Source organism: Balaenoptera borealis (genome assembly GCF_965194805.1).
Source record: "Balaenoptera borealis genome assembly, contig: HAP1_SCAFFOLD_887, whole genome shotgun sequence".
In the NCBI taxonomy this organism is placed as follows: domain Eukaryota; kingdom Metazoa; phylum Chordata; class Mammalia; order Artiodactyla; family Balaenopteridae; genus Balaenoptera; species Balaenoptera borealis.
Window position 1 is genome coordinate 244,396 of NW_028123316.1, and position 19,622 is coordinate 264,017.

General features: G+C 50.6%; 1 long non-coding RNA gene across 1 annotated transcript; it reads right to left on the bottom strand.

Moving 5' to 3' along the window:
* Positions 1–5,023: 5,023 nt before the first annotated feature.
* Positions 5,024–17,868, bottom strand: LOC309621692. Its single transcript, XR_014240186.1, has 3 exons — positions 16,771–17,868; positions 15,558–15,636; positions 5,024–5,215 (listed from the first exon to the last, which is right to left on the bottom strand). It is a non-coding gene; the product is annotated as an uncharacterized lncRNA (long non-coding RNA).
* Between the last annotated feature and the right edge of the window lie 1,754 nt (positions 17,869–19,622).

A 19,622-nucleotide genomic window follows, 5' to 3' on the forward strand; every position in this document is an offset into this window, starting at 1 on the left:
GTGGAGGGAGAGGGAGGGGGAGAGGGAGGGAGAGAGGGAGAGAGGGAGAGAGGGAGAGAGGGAGAGAGGGAGAGAGGGAGAGAGGGAGAGAGGGAGAGGGAATGAGGTATCGGAAGAGCGGAACAGGGAAACAGGGACAGGGAAAGGGGGACAGGGAGAGAGGCAGAGGGAGAGATGGAGGGAGAGTGAGAGTGAGAAGCAGGGAGGTAGAGGGAGGGAGGGAAGGAGGGAGAGAGGGAGACAGAGAGGGAGAGAGGGAGAAGGGCTGATGGGGGCTCCCTCCCCCTCCCCTCCTCTCCCCACTGCTTTCTCTTTCTTCTGCTTCAACAAACACCAGGCGCCTTTTAGATCAGCCCTGAAGTCAACGTTGATGCTTGGACGGCTTGACCTCCCCGCTGCCTTCCAGCCCGGGACCACAGCTGGGAGATGAAGTCTGCGGGGCCCTGGGCGGCGGCGGCGGGCTGCACAGGCACCTCCTCTGACGCCCAATCTCTCCTCCTTTACGAGGCAGCCGCCAGCTCCCCTCCCTGACTCCCCAAGATTTGGGGCCTTTTTAATATGTGTCGATAATGCCATGAGCTACTATTTAACTTTTCCACGAGGACCCATCTCCCGAAATGCAGTGCTTTTCAGCCTTGGCTGCACTAGAGAACCCCCAGGGAAGGGAGAGACGTCTGCACCTCCCTCTCTCTCCCTCTCCCTCCTCCTCTCCCTCTCCTTCTGGGGTGATGCCCCATGAGCTCAGCTTCGCAGATGTTCCCCCCATCTCCTCTCTGTGCCTTGCGTGGGGTCTGGGCCTTCTCACTGTGGCCCGGGTACGGCCTTGACATTCAGACATCGGTTCCTGCAAGGACACTTGCGTTTGGTCCATACCGCGTGTGGCTGCAGTCTGTGCTTCTCCTGTTCAGCATCTTCAGTAGATGGGGGCTGTGCATGAGCCCTTCATCTTCCCCGCAGACACCACTGGTGCTTGCTCGGCCTCGTGGGTGATGTGGGGGGCGTGGGGGACAGTCCTGTGTCCCCACCTTCTTGGGCTGCAGACAGGCCACGTTGGTCCTGTGGTGACTGGGGGCTCCCAGGAGAACCCCACCGCAGAGCCGGAGAGGTGGCCCCAGAGAAGGTGGCGTACGCCTGGGGCCGGGCCTCACCAGCCAGCCCCGGGCCACCGGCAGCAACAGGCGTCTCGCCGTCCAGGGGGCTGGGTGTTCGGGCGCCGTGGGGATGACCTGCTGTCTGCACGGCAGCCGAGTCTGTATTGTTGAGCCCGGCGAGGCCCCTGGGTGGCTCCTGGAGAGCCTGGTCACATTTCTTCCTGCCCTTGGCCTTAGAGCTCATCACGGTTCACGCCGTTTCTGGTTCCAAAAGGACCTGTGTTCATAAAGACCACGTGTTAGGACAGCACCAAAGTGTCTAGAAATCCGGGCCAGGAGGAGGAGGGAGGGGGATTGGCTGTGCCCGCCAGTGGCCTGAGAGCCCTGCCCGCCCTCAGAGACCTGGCCCGGGGCCCGTGGGGAGGGCGTGGCCCACGGTCCCCAGCGCTGGCCGTCTCTGGGTTCCAGGAGAACTGCGCGATCCTCGGGGAGCTGGTAAGGCTGCAGGCTCAGAAGTCCCGCCTGCTGGGGTTCAGCACGCGTGCCGACTCCGTGCTGGAGATGAACATGGCCAAGACCAGCCAGGTGGTGGCCACTTTCCTAGGTAACCCCGCCTCCCCGAGTCCCAGTGGGGACAGGGGTCAGGCGGACCTTGACTGGACGTGGTGCTGCCTGAGACCCCACTGTGTCAGCCCTTGGGGGTCGCCTTCCCCAACCCTTCATTCTGCCTCGAGGGGCGTGGGGTGGGTGGCGGCTGGGAGGCTGCCACAGGGACATAGCCGAACCTCTCCCCTCCGCCCGCAGATGAGCTGGCCCAGAAGCTGAAGCCCCTCGGGGAGCAGGAGCGGCCGTGATCCTGGACCTAAAGAAGGCCAAGTGCCAGAGGCGGGGCCTGCACTTTGACGGGCCCATCAACGTCTAGGACCTGTGCTACTACACGAACCAGGGGGAGGAGACGCGCTACCACGTGGACCGGTACCTGCTCAATGAGTCCTTCCCCATGCAGGTGGTCACGCGCGGGCGGCTGGGCATCTCCCAGGAGCTGCTGGGGCTGACCTTCGACCTGGAGGAGGGTGCCAACGTGTGTCACGAAGATGTGAGGCTCTACATGGTCCGGGCCGCGGCCGCGGACAAGGTCATCCATCGGCAAGTTCTACCTGGACCTCTACCCTCGGTGCATGCGTGGGGGAACCTGTCGGCCGTGGGCCAGGGCTCCTCTGTGGAAGCGGGGCCTCACCCGCGTCCCTCCCCAGGGAAGGGAAGTCCGGGCACATGGCCTGCTTTGGCCTGCAGCCGGGCTGCCTGCAGCAGGATGGGAGGCGCCAGATTGCCATCGTGGCCATGGTGGCCAACTTCACCAAGCCTACGCCCAACCCGCCCTCCCTGTTGCAGCATGATGAGCTGGAGACCTACTTCCATGAGTTCTGGCAAGCGACGCACCAGCTCCGCTCCCAGGTGGGTGCGGGCGCGGGGCTGCAGGCAGGGGGCGGGGAGGGCCCGGGCTCTCCCGTGGTTCTCAGGCAGGCCCTCGCCACGGGATTCTTCCGCTGATGTCACCCCGCACGTGGTGACGCCCTCGGTGTCAGTTTCCATCATCAAACCCCACGCACAGGGCGTGTAAAAAAAACGGAAGTGGATGTCCTCGAGACTCTGGAGGCTGGAAGCCGCAGATCAAGGAGTCAAGACTGGTTCCCTGCATGTTAAATACGTGTATTCAAGAGTTGCCTTTAAAAAGACAAAAGAAAAGAAAGGAACGTTGCATGCAAGTCTGGTGACAGGCGGTGATGAGAACCAGAGGGTAGGCTCTGGGGCCGGGAGCGCCACGCCCTGTGAGGCCCTGGGGCTGCTGCCAGTCTCGGTGGAGGCTCAGCAAGTCCCAGGGACTTCCCCACGGGGGGGGGGGGGTCCCCAGCTGAGCGTCTGGGCCCAGGACCCAGTGCTCGTTCAGTCTTCCTGCGGTCAGCCCTTCGTCCTGAGAGCGATGCTCTCACAGGCTGCACCGGAGCGCGTGGGGACACTTTACTGAGCTGTGCAGCCGTCACTACTGCCCTGTTTTGGAACATTTCCCTCACCCCAAAAATGTCCGTCACGCCCTTAGTTATCATTCCCTCCCCCCCCCCGCCCGTACAAACCAGGAACCCACTCTGACTCTGTGGATCTACCTGTTCTGGAAGTTTCCCCTCAGTGGGGTCACACCCTGTGTGTCCTTCTGTGTTTGATGTCTCTCGCTGAGCATCGTGTTCTCAGGGTGTATCCACGTGGCAGCGAGTGTCAGGGCTTCACACCTTTGCGTGGCTGAGGGCCGGAAAAAAGACAAACGACAAGAAAGGCACGTTGCCTGCGACTCTGGTGACAGCCGGTGATGAGAACCAGAGGGTAGGCTCTGGGGCCAGGAGCGCCGCGCCCTGTGAGGCCCTGGGGCTGCTGCCAGTCTCGGTGGAGGCTCAGCAAGTCCCAGGGACTTCCCCACGGGGGGGGGGGGGTCCCCAGCTGAGCGTCTGGGCCCAGGACCCAGTGCTCGTTCAGTCTTCCTGCGGTCAGCCCTTCGTCCTGAGAGCGATGCTCTCACAGGCTGCACCGGAGCGCGTGGGGACACTTTACTGAGCTGTGCAGCCGTCACTACTGCCCTGTTTTGGAACATTTCCCTCACCCCAAAAATGTCCGTCACGCCCTTAGTTATTATTCCCTCCCCCCCCCCCGCCCGTACAAACCAGGAACCCACTCTGACTCTGTGGATCTACCTGTTCTGGAAGTTTCCCCTCAGTGGGGTCACACCCTGTGTGTCCTTCTGTGTTTGATGTCTCTCGCTGAGCATCGTGTTCTCAGGGTGTATCCACGTGGCAGCGAGTGTCAGGGCTTCACACCTTTGTGTGGCTGAGGGCCGGAAAAAAGACAAACGACAAGAAAGGCACGTTGCCTGCGACTCTGGTGACAGCCGGTGATGAGAACCAGAGGGTAGGCTCTGGGGCCAGGAGCGCCGCGCCCTGTGAGGCCCTGGGGCTGCTGCCAGTCTCGGTGGAGGCTCAGCAAGTCCCAGGGACTTCCCCACCGGGGGGTGGGGGGTGTCCCCAGCTGAGCGTCTGGGCCCAGGACCCAGTGCTCGTTCAGTCTTCCTGCGGTCAGCCCTTCGTCCTGAGAGCGATGCTCTCACAGGCTGCACCGGAGAATGTGGGGACACTTTACTGAGCTGTGCAGCCGTCACTACTGCCCTGTTTTGGAACATTTCCCTCACCCCAAAAGTGTCCCTCACGCCTTTAGTTATCATTCCCTCCCCTCCCCTGCCCCTGACAACCAGGAACCCACTCTGACTCTGTGGATCTACCTGTTCTGGAAGTTTCCCCTCAGTGGGGTCACACCCTGTGTGTCCTTCTGTGTTTGATGTCTCTCGCTGAGCATCGTGTTCTCAGGGTGTATCCACGTGGCAGCGAGTGTCAGGGCTTCACACCTTTGCGTGGCTGAGGGCCGGAAAAAAGACAAACGACAAGAAAGGCACGTTACCTGCGACTCTGGCGACAGCCGGTGATGAGAACCAGAGGGAAGGCTCTGGGGCCGGGAGCGCCGCGCCCTGTGAAGCCCTGGCGTTGCTGCCAGTCTCGGTGGGGCACGGGCAGCGCCGTCCCCTGGAGCTGCTGGCCAACTCATCAAGTCCCAGCTGGCCAACCCCGGTGCGGTCGGGCCGAGGGAAAGGAAAGGGGCTCCCGGACCCCCTGGCTGGAAAGCGCGGCCTGCACACAGTGCCAGCCCCCCGTCTCCTTCCTCCCGCCCTCCAGGCCTCTTCAACCTGCGCCAGATCGTCCTGGCCAAGGTGGACAAGGCCCTGCACACGCAGACGCCTGCGGACCCGGCCCAGGAGAATGCCCGCCTCTGCCAGGAGGTCCTCGGGGTCCCAGCCACGCCAGGTAGCCAAGTGCACGCCGGGCCCACCTTAGCGGTCGGTTGGCGGCTACTGCCCAGGTCAAGAGGATCCTCTGGTGGTGTGTGAAGGGGGACCGACTGACGGGCTCTGGCCGAGGCCCGCTGACCTCTGGCCTCTTCCTGCCTCGGTTCCTGGCCTGGTCCCTCCAGCTGTGGCCCGCGGAGTCCGAGGGTGGGGTGGGCGTATCTGCACGTGCTTTCTGGAGAGCCTGGAAGAGGCAGGAGAGGGCTTCATACCCCGGACGGAACGCGTCGACGAGGTTTGCCCGTGCGTGTCGGTGCGGAGACGCAGTTCACTCCCTCGTGAGCGCTTGAACCCGCGCTCTCCCCGTGCTGGAAGGTGAGCCCTGACTCATCCCTCGGAGCCTCGGGCAGCTGACCTTGTAAGAGGCTTAGGGGTGAACCCTCGTGAGCTTCAGCAGAAAGTCGGCAAAAATTTATTGGTGTCCCTCCACTGAGTTGCCCGCCAGGTCCCCGTTTTCTAGAAGTGTTGGGCCCAATACTCCCTCTAGTGGCAGGGGACTCAGACAGGGCTGCTTTGAGGCCCCCTCTCTGGGGAAGGGGCACGGAGCGGCCAGGGGGCCGGGCAGGAGCTTCTCTGCGTGTGTCCCAGGGACCCACCTGCTTGCGACCTTCGGCCACCTGGCAGGAAGCTACGACGCCCAGCCCTATGGCTACCTGTGCAGCGAGGTGTACTCCGCGGACACGTTCCACACACGTTTCAAGCGGGAGGGCGTCCTGAGTGGCAAGGTGAGAGGCCGGTCTGCACGGAGGTCCTTGGCCTGGGCCTAGATGCTTGTGCCGCCCGCCTGGGCCTGCCAGGCTCTGAGGGCCCTGCCCTGGACCCCCTGCTCCCCTGCCCTTTGTTGAGTCACAGCAGAGGTGGCCACACCCACACCCTCAGTGAAGGGGGTGCTCCACCCTCCTGCAGCCCCACCCCCTCTCGTCAGGTTGCCATGGACTACAGAAGCTGCATTCTGAGGCCAGAGGGCTCCGAGGATGCCAAGGGCATGGTGAAGCTCTTCCTGGGTTGTGACCCCACGCAGGACGCCTTCCTCCTGAGCAAAGGGCTGCAGGTTGAGGGCTGCAAGCCGCCGGCCTGCTGAAGGCACGGGGTTTTGCCCACCCAGGCGGACCGGGTGCCTTAGCGCCCCGTCGGGGCGGGGGAGGGGCCGCGTGTCCTCCCAGCCCCTGAGTCCCCGGTGGCCGGCCTAGGCCAAAAGTCTCCACCTGGAAGTGTCTGGAGAGCCTGGCATCAAGGCTCCCCCTTGTTGCACTAATGCAATCCCTTCCTGGGGAGCTTTCCTGGTAACAAAACGGTTCTTTGAAAACGCAGCCGTTAATAAAAAGACTCTACTCCTGGTCTCTGCCTGCCGTCCCTTCCACCACAGGAGTGGCATGGGGGCCGTCACACCGGGGGGAGTTCTGACCTTGGTCGGGGATCAGCCCTGGGGCCGTGGTGACGCGTCTGGGTCACTGGGAGACGGCTGAGCTGTGGGGTGAGTGCAGACGGGGATGGTGCCCTGCACCCCGGCCGGGCAGGCTCTCCAGTGAGGGGGTGTCAGTTTCCTGCCAGCCTCTCGCCCGTCACTGTTTGGCATCTCGGGGGCTGTGATTGGCTGGAGCTGGTTCTGGCGGTGGGCACAGCTGTGGGAAGCCCGGCTGTGGCTGTCCCTGTCCCCGTGTCCTGTCCTCCTGCTCAAGGCCGGCCGGCTGGCTCCCTCTGATCATCGGCAGCTGCTGAAGTCTGGACCACAGCAGGGGGCTGCCTTCCTGGGTCCTAGCGATTCTTCCCAAAGGCCTTAGGGATGTGTTTTGGTGGCAGTAGGAATTCAGAGAGGGTGCTGCACCACTGGAGCGGTAGGGTGGCTCTGGACCGTCCCGTGTGTCCTTCCCGGGCCTTTGAGCTCCTCGGGAGCCCTGCCTCCGGCCCTTCGCCCCCACAAAGGACGCCAGGCAGCGGAGCGAGCGCGCGGGCGGCGCCCCGACCTTCTCCCCGTGGCCCAGGCGGGCAGGCCGTGCCACGCTCTGCCCTCCCCTCAGCCTGCCCGCCCGTTCTCACCCGCCCTAGGGCAGTCGGTTGTGGACCAGGCTGTGGTGTCTGCCCTTCTGCAGCCCCGGCTCAGCTCCCTGCACCCACTTCGGTGCCTTCTGTGTTCTGGGCTGGTCGCAGGCCCAGAGCCGGTGGGCAGGCACCCCGTGGCCGGGAGGGCTGTTCGTGTGAATTCCCTGGGGCTTGAAAAGGAGCACAGCCGGCCTTCCATCAGGCACCTCTCGATGGATATGGAAGGGGCGTGTCGGGGCCTGGGGGCCGCTCGTCTTCCTGTGCACCGAGCCCCCAGATGGTCCCCGTGCAAAATCCAGGTGTGGCGTTGGCACCCCAGCCGTGCGCCGGGCAGTCCGTGGCGGGCGACACAGGCCTCGGGCTGGTGGGCCACAGGGTTCCTGAGCGGCAGGTCAGGACTGAGAGGGTGAGGCCTTTCCCCGGGTCCAGGGCCCAGGCTGATGCCGGCTGGAGGCCCCTCCGCTCACCGCCCGCAGCCCCCAGCCCCTGCCCTCACGGGAGCCCCCAGGGCTGAGCTCAGGGGTTGGGTGCCCAGGCTCCCCGGTAGCCCAGCCCGTTCCCAGTCCTCCGTGGTCACTGAAGGACTTGGAAGCAGGTTGCCCCACAGAGACTGCTGTTCTCCGAGCCCTGCGCAGGGGGCAGGGAGGACGGGCACAGGGCCCTGCGGGGTGTGGTCGCCGGAGCAGCTCCACACAGTAAGTAAGAGCATCTCACCAAAAACAGTGCGTTTCTCCAGCCGCCCCGGGACCTGAGCTCAGGTCCTGGGGCAGGAAGGGGCAGCACTGCAGCTGTTAGCTGTCACTGGGGGTCGACTGTGGCCCGGTGCCACCTCTTAGATCGTCCCCCGTCCCCTTCCGGGGTTGCGACCGGACCCCTGCCAATCGGGTTCTCACTCCTCCCCATCCCCTACGCCTGCTCCACGAAGGTGGAAGGAACACATTTTTAAAAAGGCTGGAGCCTGGGCTTCCCTGCTGGCGCAGTGGTTAAGAATCCGCCTGCCAATGCAGGGGACAAGGGTTCAAGCCCTGGTCCGGGAAGTTCCCACACGCCGCGGAGCAATGAAGCCCGTGCGCCACAACTACTGAGCCTGCGCTCTAGAGCCCAAAAGCCACAACTACTGAGTCCTCGTGCCCCAACTACTGAAGCCCGCGCGCCTAGAGCCCGTGCTCCGCAACAAGAGAAGCCACCGCAATGAGAAGCCCACGCACCGCAACGAAGAGTAGCCCCCGCTCACCGCAACTGGAGAAAGCACACACGCAGCAAGGAAGACCCAACGCAGCCAAAAATAAATAAATTAAATAAATAAATAAATTTTTAAAAATCATATTAAATACCTATCAATGAGATTTTAAGAAATAGTCAGGACCAGAGCCTCCCATCAAGCCTCTTAGATAGCCTCAACCACCAGAGGGCAGACAGCAGAAGCAAGAGAAACTACAATCCTGCAGCCTGTGGACCAAAAACCACAGTTACAGAAAGATAGAGAAGATGAAAAGGCAGAGGGCTATGTACCAGATGAAGGAAGAAGAAAAAACCCCAGAAAAACAACTAAATGAAGTGGAGATAGGCAACCTTCCAGAAAAAGAATTCAGAATAATGATAGTGAAGATGATCCAGGACTTCAGAATAAGAATGGAGGCAAAGATTGAGAAGATGCAAGAAATGATTAACAAAGACCTAGAAGAATTAAAGAACAAACAAACAGAGATGACCAATACAATAACTGAAATGAAAACTACACTAGAAGGAATCAATAGCAGAATAACTGAGGCAGAAGAACGGATAAGTGACCTGGAAGACAGAATGGTGGAATTCACTGCTGCGGAACAGACTAAAGAAAAGAGAATGAAAAGAAATGAAGACAGCCTAAGAGACCTCTGGGACAACATTAAACGCAACAACATTCGCATTATAGGGGTCCCAGAAGGAGAAGAGAGAGAGAAAGGACCAGAGAAAATATTTGAAGAGATTATAGTCGAAAACTTCCCTAACATGGGAAAGGAAATAGCCACCCAAGTCCAGGAAGCGCAGAGAGTCCCATACAGAATAAACCCAAGGAGAAACACGCCGAGACACATAGTAATCAAAGTGGCAAAAATTAAAGACAAAGAAAAATTATTGAAAGCAGCAAGGGAAAAACGACAAATAACATACAAGGGAACTCCCATAAGGTTAACAGCTGATTTCTCAGCAGAAACTCTGCAAGCCAGAAGGGAGTGGCATGATATACTTAAAGTGCTGAAAGGGAAGAACCTACAACCAAGATTACTCTACCCAGCAAGGATCTCATTTAGATTTGATGGAGAAATCAAAAGCTTTACAGACAAGCAAAAGCTACGAGAATTCAGCACCACCAAACCAGCTCTACAACAAATGCTAAAGGAACTTCTCTAAGTGGGAAACACAAGAGAAGAAAAGGACCTACAAAAACAAACCCAAAACAATTAAGAAAATGGTCATAGGAACATACATATCGATAATTACCTTAAACGTGAATGGATTAAATGCCCCAACCAAAAGACATAGACTGGCTGAATGGATACAAAAACAAGACCCATATATATGCTGTCTACAAGAGACCCACTTTAGACCTAGGGACACATACAGACTGAAAGTAAGGGGATGGAAAAAGATATTCCATGCAAATGGAAATCAAAAGAAAGCTGGAGGAGCTATACTCATATCAGATAAAATAGACTTTAAAATAAAGAATGTTACAAGAGACAAGGAAGGACACTACATAATGATCCAGGGATCAATCCAAGAAGAAGATATAACAATTATAAATATATATGCACCCAACATAGGAGCACCTCAATACATAAGGCAACTGCTAACAGCTATAAAAGAGGAAATCAACAGTAACACAGTAATAGTGGGGGACTTTAACACCTCACTTACACCAATGGACAGATCATCCAAAACGAAAATAAATAAGGAAACAGAAGCTTTAAATGACACAATAGACCAGATAGATTTAATTGATATATATAGGACATTCCATCCAAAAACAGCAGATTACACGTTCTTCTCAAGTGCGCACGGAACATTCTCCAGGATAGATCACATCTTGGGTCACAAATCAAGCCTCAGTAAATTTAAGAAAATTGAAATCATATCAAGCATCTTTTCTGACCACAACGCTATGAGATTAGAAATGAATTACAGGGGAAAAAAAACGTAAAGAAGACAAACACATGGAGGCTAAACAATACGTTACTAAATAACCAAGAGATCACTGAAGAAATCAAAGAGGAAATAAAAAAATACCTAGAGACAAATGACAATGAAAACACGACGACCCAAAACCTATGGGATGCAGCAAAAGCAGTTCTAAGAGGGAAGTTTATAGCTATACAAGCCTACCTAAAGAAACAAGAAAAATCTCAAGTAAACAATCTAACCTTACACCTAAAGAAACGAGAGAAAGAAGAACAAACAAAACCCAAAGTTAGCAGAAGGAAAGAAATCATAAAGATCAGAGCAGAAATAAATGAAATAGAAACAATGAAAACAATAGCAAAGATCAATAAAACTAAAAGTTGGTTCTTTGAGAAGATAAACAAAATTGATAAGCCATTAGCCAGACTCATCAAGAAAAAGAGGGAGAGGACTCAAATCAATAAAATCAGAAATGAGAAAGGAGAAGTTACAACAGACACCGCAGAAATACAAAGCATCCTGAGACTACTACAGGCAACTTTATGCCAATAAAATGGACAACCTGGAAGAAATGGACAAATTCTTAGAAAGGTATAACCTTCCAAGACTGAACCAGGAAGAAACAGAAAATATGAACAGACCAATCACAAGTAATGAAATTGAAACTGTGATTAAAAATCTTCCAACAAACAAAAGTCCAGGACCAGATGGCTTCACAGGTGAATTCTATCAAACATTTAGAGAAGAGCTAACACCCATCCTTCTCAAACTCTTCCAAAAAATTGCAGAGGAAAGAACACTCCCAAACTCATTCTATGAGGCCACCATCACCCTGATACCAAAACCAGACAAAGACACTACAAAAAAAGAAAATTACAGACCAATATCACTGATGAATATAGATGCAAAAATCCTCAACAAAATACTAGCAAACAGAATCCGACAACACATTAAAAGGATCATACACCACGATCAAGTGGGATTTATCCCAGGGATGCAAGGATTCCTCAACATACGCAAATCAATCAATGTGATACACCATATTACCAAATTGAAGAATAAAAACCATATGATCATCTCAATAGATGCAGAAAAAGCTTTTGACAAAATTCAACACCCATTTCTGATAAAAAAACTCTCCAGAAAGTGGGCGTAGAGGGAACCTACCTCAACATAATAAAGGCCATATATGACAAACCCACAGCAAACATCATTCTCAATGGTGAAAAACTGAAAGCATTTCCTCTAAGATCAGGAACGAGACAAGGATGTCCACTCTCACCACTATTATTCAACATAGTTCTGGAAGTCCTAGCCACGGCAATCAGAGAAGAAAAAGAAATAAAAGGAATACAAATTGGAAAAGAAGAAGTAAAACTGTCACTGTTTGCGGATGACATGATACTATACAAAGAGAATCCTAAAACTGCCACCAGAAAACTGCTAGAGCTAATCAATGAATATGGTAAAGTTGCAGGATACAAAATTAATGCACAGAAATCTCTTGCATTCCTATACACTAATGATGAAAAATCTGAAAGAGAAATTAAGGAAACACTCCCATTTACCATTGCAACAAAAAGAATAAAATACCTAGGAATAAACCTACCTAGGGAGACAAAAGACCTGTATGCAGAAAACTATAAGACACTGATGAAAGAAATTAAGGATGATACCAACAGATGGAGAGATATACCATGTTCTTGGATTGGAAGAATCAACATTGTGAAAATGAGTATACTACCCAAAGCAATCTACAGATTCAATGCAATCCCTATCAAATTACCAATGGCATTTTTTACGGAGCTAGAACAAATCATCTTAAAATTTGTATGGAGACACAAAAGACCCCGAATAGCCAAAGCAGTCTTGAGGGAAAAAAATGGAGCTGGAGGAATCAGACTCCCTGACTTCAGACTATACTACAAAGCTACAGTAATCAAGACAATATGGTACTGGCACAAAAACAGAAACATAGATCAATGGAACAAGATAGAAAGCCCAGAGATTAACCCACGCACCTATGGTCAACTAATCTATGACAAAGGAGGCAAAGATATACAATGGAGAAAAGACAGTCTCTTCAATAAGTGGTGCTGGGAAAACTGGACAGCTACATGTAAAAGAATGAAATTAGAATACTCCCTAACACCATACACAAAAATAAACTCAAAATGGATTAGAGACCTAAATATAAGAGTGGACACTATAAAACTCTTAGAGGAAAACATAGGAAGAACACTCTTTGACATAAATCACAGCAAGATCTTTTTTGATCCACCTCCTAGAGTAATGGAAATAAAAACAAAAATAAACAAGTGGGACCTAATGAAACTTCAAAGCTTTTGCACAGCAAAGGAAACCATAAACAAGACGAAAAGACAACCCTCAGAATGGGAGAAAATATTTGCAAATGAATCAACGGACAAAGGATTAATCTCCAAAATATATAAACAGCTCATTCAGCTCAATATTAAAGAAACAAACACCCCAATCCAAAAATGGGCAGAAGACCTAAATAGACATTTCTCCAAAGAAGACATACAGACGGCCACGAAGCACATGAAAAGATGCTCAACATCACTAATTATTAGAGAAATGCAAATCAAAACTACAATGAGGTATCACCTCACTCCTGTTAGAATGGGCATCATCAGAAAATCTACAAACAACAAATGCTGGAGAGGGTGTGGAGAAAAGGGAACCCTTTTGCACTGTTGGTGGGAATGTAAATTGATACAGCCACTATGGAGAACAATATGGAGGTTCCTTAAAAAACTAAAAATAGAATTACCATATGACCCAGCAATCCCACTACTGGGCATATACCCAGAGAAAACCGTAATTCAAAAAGACACATGCACCCGAATGTTCATTGCAGCACTATTTACAATAGCCAGGTCATGGAAGCAACCTAAATGCCCATCAACAGACGAATGGATAAAGAAGTTGTGGTACATATATACAGTGGAATATTACTCAGCCATAAAAAGGAACGAAATTGAGTCATTTGTTGAGACGTGGATGGATCTAGAGACTGTCATACAGAGTGAAGTAAGTCAGAAAGAGAAAAACAAATATCGTATATTAATGCATGTATGTGGAACCTAGAAAAATGGTACAGATGAGCCAGTTTGCAGGGCAGAAGTTGAGACACAGATGTAGAGAATGGACATACGGACACCAAGGGGGGAAAACTGCTGTGGGGTGGGGATGGTGGTGTGCTGAATTGGGCGATTGGGATTGACATGTATACACTGATGTGTATAAAATTGATGCCTAATAAGAACCTGCAGTATAAAAAAACAAACAAAACAACTAATACTAAACTTTCATTGGGTTATGTGTATGGAAATATGTTAATATAAATGTTTCAGACATTACATGAAATTTCTAAAAATCTTATATTTGTATGTGTATGGAAATATGTATGGAAATATGTTAATATAAATGTTTCAGACATTACATGAAATTTCTAAAAATCTTATATGTTCTGGTATAATGTTATATGTAATAATCCTAGTTATTACTTTAAAATGTATATCTCAGAAATAACTAATTTTCTTGTCAACTGCATTATTATGAACTTTCATCAGATCTTTAACCGTGGTCATTTTTAAGTCTTTTGTCATAAAGAAAAAAAAAAAAAAAAAAGAAATAGTCAGTTAGTTAGTTAGTTAATTGTGCCGGGTCTTAGTTGCCACAGGCCAGCTCCTTAGTTGTGGTAATGAGATATTTTATATTCTTTTTTGTTCCTGAACAAAGGCCTCAGAATCCAGTATTTATTTGATAATGCTCACAGCATAGCTCAGCACGGAATAGCCACATTGTTTTTCTTTGGCTGCTATGTACCAAACAGCCTCTTGTATTGTTTTACCAAATGCATGTATTTAATACCTGTTTTAAAAAACATAGTGAGATCTCAAAACTTGAAATTGACTAAAGTAAGATTCTCTCTGTAGTACTACTTCTTTGACCAACACCACCTGATAACACCGGTGTGGTGCGCTGAGCCTTACTCTAGCATATCGGGATACACCCTGTTTCGACAAGTGTTCATCCTCCAAGTCCCCAAGGCCTCTCACACACTGCCAGTGAAACTGCTTCCTGCTTGGGAAAGAGTGCCCCAGTTCGTTTCTTTAGAAGCTTGAAGGCTATGTAAGCCCTCCAAAAGGTTAGAGGGCAAAGAACAACTCTAAAACTGGCACATTTGTTTAAAGAAAAAGACTTGTCAATATTACAAGAGCCAGCTTGCTTTCACTTGTGACACGTTTTCTTAGGAGGCAAGGGATGTGGCCATGTGACTTGGACAAGCTGTTTCCCTCTGTCTCAGTGTCCCACCTGTGAGTGGGTAGTCTGACGAAGCTTAATACAGACATCTGAATAACGATCATGAACAGTGGCATCTAATTTCCAAAATAAAAACAGGAGAATGAGTATGTCTTTCACAACAGGACGTCAAGTCTACCTCAAAGATATTGGTAGCCTTGAGTCCACTGCTTCTCACTGAGTGCAACTGTGCCCCCCAGGGGACATCTGGGGAAGTCTGAAGGTGATTTTGGCTGTCACAACTGGGAGGAGAGAGAGGGAATGTTACGGGCACCTAGTGAGTAAGAGGTCGGGACCTTGCTAAGCACTCTACGATGCACAGGACTCACACACCACAGCAAAGGTTTATCTGGCCCCAAAAGTCAAAGCCTTGGTTGAGAAACCCTGCCTTAGAGCAAACCACGGATACTCATCTTTAGCAGGTAACAGGGCATTTACTACCCACCTGTAAACCTACAGACTTCCCGACTTACACAGCTAATCCTGTGGCAGGAATGAAATAGAGAGCGTGTGACCATCTGGTAGTACCTAGGTTTGCCGCTCAAGTGACATGAGACAGTGCTAGAGACTGACATTTTCTATATTGGAGGTATTTGGCAAGCCACCAGTTTTCTAACCTAAAAAGTCTAAGCAGCATTATTACAATACACATAATAACACGACAATTCTGTTTTTATAGAGAAATTCGATGTGGGAAAGGAGCTTATCTGACATCAGAAGCAAATGCTTTGAACACATCACATCTGCTGGTTCGACTGTCAAATCTTGACAGCTGGAGACGTAGGAAGGTAGACAGGAGAGAACAGACCAAAGTTACGGGCCTGCTGAGTCCTCGGGGCGAACCATAATACACTTCGTACTGCCCTGGGTCCAGGGGTGTGTTCTAACACCCTCTCAGTCACTTACGGTCCATAGACAGACCAAGTATAAATTCACAATTACCAGCAAGTGTACCAAAAAAAGGCAGAGTTAAGAAACTTAAATGCGAGCCCTACCTGGTCTTTTTCTTCTTCATCGACAGAATCATCCGATTTTGCTTTTTCAGGGTCTTCCTCAGGTTTCCGTTTGGCAGGCCTGTCTCACACACACACACAGTAAAGCCAACTGTTAGCTCACCAGACCCTAGACCTCCAGTGGGCACGAAACAACTCATATTCCTCCCTACCAAGAGTACCCTCTCTTTGGAAAGATTCAGGGCATGGTCCCCTCTTCCCTCTGAGAAGCCCCTTTTGCCAGGGCATTAAAAGAAGCTTCGAGCTTAATGTTTCTTTGGATGACAGGTTTAGAATACCACCATTTTGCAAACCTTAAGAAATAATGGATCTAGACTTTGATCAATGGCTGCTAGAATCACCGAAGAGACATTACATGCCTCTGATGGACAGCCCCATGCCGTCAATGAAGTCTCACAAAATAAAGCTGGAATCTGATCAAGACTCTAGACCTAACTACCAGTTTACAGAAAACTGGAGGCAAGGGAACACATTAACCACCAAAACGATGCAGTCGGCCAGACCTAGAAGCTATTAGAAAAAAAGACCTATTTTCTTTAAATCAATGGCAAGAAGATAAGGAATCTATCACTCGAAAGGCTTAAGGAGCAAATCAACCAAACTCTGTTACACAAGGGGAAGAATGAACACTGCTATATATTTGTTAGTAAGGAACTGTTACACTTTATAAGGCCTGTTTTGTCTTCTTCAAAAGACTGTTTGCTAGATGTTAGCCATTATGGCAAAATATGAATAAAAAACTTGTCAGAGAAAGAGACCTTGTCATCTAGAAATATAGTATGTGTGGATAAGATGACATGTTCGATTTGCTTCAAAGTAACCCAACTGGGAGGAGATGGGTGTGTATGGAGCTGTAATCCATTTGGAATAATTTTCACTTGGAGCATATGGGGGTATAGATGAAATAACAGCCAGGAGATGTTAACTGTTGACACTGGGTGATAGGCACACAGGGGTTCATTTTACTATCCTTGGTAATTCTGTGTATGTACATTTGAAGTTTCCTATGTGAAGAGTAAAAACGGATGAGATCTTCAGAAATGCTGTTCACGAATGTCTGATAACAGAATATCAAAAGGAAAACCGAAGCAATGTGGAAGTCAGAATTACTAAGTTACATCCTACGAATTTATATGTGTTTTACCAAAAACTGTTGGCCCCTAAAATGGGGGCTGTCCATTCATTATATACTGACCTCCTTGTGAAATGAGATGTGATGGTGGTCTGCCTGGTAGTTTGCCTTCTAATCCTGGGGCTAGATGAGACTTCAGCTGCTTAAAGAAAAAGAAACAAAAAAGCCACTATGAATAAAGAGTTCACAGCCAAGGTACAGTTCTTCAGCATTACCAAGCTGGTGCAGAGACCAGGTTCTGAGGATTAAGTAACCTTCTCTTCTTATTCTAAGCAACCACCATCTTGATAAACTCCTCAAATTAGCACCTGCCAGTCTGCTGGGCCATTTTAACACAAGCTCTTGTATGAGGGGCCCAACCCTGAGACGCACAAGGAAACAGAGCCTCCGTTTATTTCGTCAAAAGATGAAGTGGCCAAGCACCTGACCTGAGCTCAAGTCCCATGCTCTTTTTTTAAAAATTCCAGAAGAGTTACTCTGACTACAAGTGGGGAAGGAGTCTAAGAATAAATGTTTAGCTTAAACAGGCATGTAACTTACAAGTCATAGATATCAGCAGCTCCTGTTATCTTATACCTCATAAATTCAACCGCATTTGGGGATCTAATGCTCTATAACTTGGTTGAAGACAAAAATTTAAAGTATATATCTAAGCTAGTTAGACGTATACACAAGAGGGAATTCCACGGCGGTCCAGTGGTTAAGACTCGGCACTCTCACTGCCAAGGGCCGGGGTTCGATCCCTGGTTGGAGAACTAAGATCGTACAAGCCGAGCAACACAGCCATCCCCCCACCAAAAAAAAGGATACACAAAAAACAAGTACTGCCGGTGGAGGGGTTGTGTGTGGGGGGAACAGACAGACCCTATGGCGCCAAGTCTGTCCTCCCCTTAGGTGGTACCAGATTCCAACGAGGTCAAACGAGTCAAGCGCTCTTACAGTTTGTTTCTCCATCGGACTTGCTTCTCCTGGGCATGCAAAGTTTGGAAACAGGTTTGGGGGACTTGTTTTTCTCTGCTATTTCCACTCTGCGCTCCTCACCACTTGTCTGGCTCCCGTTTTCTAGACAGCCGTTCACTTCCCAACTGAAAGCATGAGCTCTGTTCTCCAAGGACAAATCTTTATTTAAAAGGGATCTGACTTGAGCCAGGTAGCCCTCCTACAGCAGGAAAGGATCATTTAAGTAGCAGTGAATGTAAACAAGGGGCCATGAGAGAATAAGGAAACACATGCGCTTCCTTCATAACTATCAGGGAACAGGGAGAGGTGGGATTCTTCTGCCTCCCTGGTCACAGACAAGTTACATGGGAGGAAACGTTTTCTAGCCGCCGGGATGCTGACGACTTACCTCTGATAATTCTTCTCTATGTAGTTTGGTTTTCAAGTCACATAACTGATTCTTTATTTCTGTCTGCAGAAATTCATGCAAGAGATTCCATTTCTCCTTCATGCATTCCTAAGGGAAGGACAGAGGTTTACAAGTCTCCACATTCCCAAGGTAGGAACCAATGGACTAATACACAAATAGTTACACTGCCTGGTCACATAACAATGACTGAATGGCAGGCAATGCTGAGTCGGCCAAAAAGAAAACTAAATATTCACAAGACATGTTCCTGATGTTTCCGTTAAGATCATATCACACCATCTCCAGAGTGGTGACAAATGGAAAGATTAGAGGTGAAACAGACACATGATAGAGTACTAGAACAAAACTGATTTGGAAAAACAGTGTGACCAGGACAGGTTATAACAGTGTGACCAGGACTTGATGGTACGGAACCCAGACTGGGAAACTCGATGAGTTACCAAAAGCTAACCCATAATAGCCTATTAGTACAGCACATTAGACAGAAACATCCATGTTATCCTCAACTTTAGGGAAAAGAGAGCCAATTCCACTTAATTTTGTTTTTATGAACTACATAGTATCTGTCAAATGGTCACATTTGATCATATATTTTGTTAAGGTGGAGATTACCTTACCTTTTCTGTTAACTATCTCTTTCCAAATCTTTGAGCCTGGGGAAAGAAAAGGGAAGAAACCAACGCTTGTTCAGCAACATTGTCTACCTGTAAGAATGCCACACTTTAAAGAACTTTCAAAATAAGTTGAACATGAATGTTAGAAAAAAATACAATGGTTTTTCCCTCCCCCAGTGTCTAGAATGCCCTACTGTAATGCCTGCACGTTAAGAAGTTATTTTCAATATGAATGAGCTCCCCCTTTTGGGGGGTGGTTTTCTGATGGTGGTAAGAGATGATATAGGAGCTCTAGAACAACATTCTTTCTTTCTTTTTTGTTTAACGTTATTTTAAAGACTCTGGGAAAGGGGAAGCAGGTCACACACTTGGGTTCCTTCCCAAGCTAACTGACCTCCTATAGGTGGTCTTCCTCCAGTTGGACCTGACAAGATTTCCTAGAACGGCATACAGAGGTTTGAAAGAGTGGACCAGGGTGACAGGATGCTGTGGGGAACAGCCAGCTAACATTCCCAAAGGCCAGGATGTGCTGGTGGCAGCATGCTGAGGAGGAATATAGGGGATAGAGGCAGCCGCCTGGGCCGCGGCAGGGGCTCCCGGGGCAGCCGCGGAGGCCAAGGAGGAGGAGGAGGTCCGCAAGGCGGCCGCCAAGAGGCAGGAGGCAGGAGGCCGGGGCGCCTGGCCAAGTGCGCCGGTAAGAGGGGACGGCCGGTGGGGTTGTGGGCGGGGTCGGGGTCGCGGCTTCGTGGGAGCGGGGCTGGTGGGGGGTCCGGGCCCCGAGTCAGAAGCCGCGAGCGCCGTGCAGGGCACGCGCGAGCCGGACGGCGGCAGCGCCTGTGCAGGACGGGCGGAGGGCGGTGGGGGCGTGCGCCGGGGTGTGCACGTGGCGCGGGGGGTGGGTGTGCGTCCCTTGCTCCCTGTCTGCTGGGGTG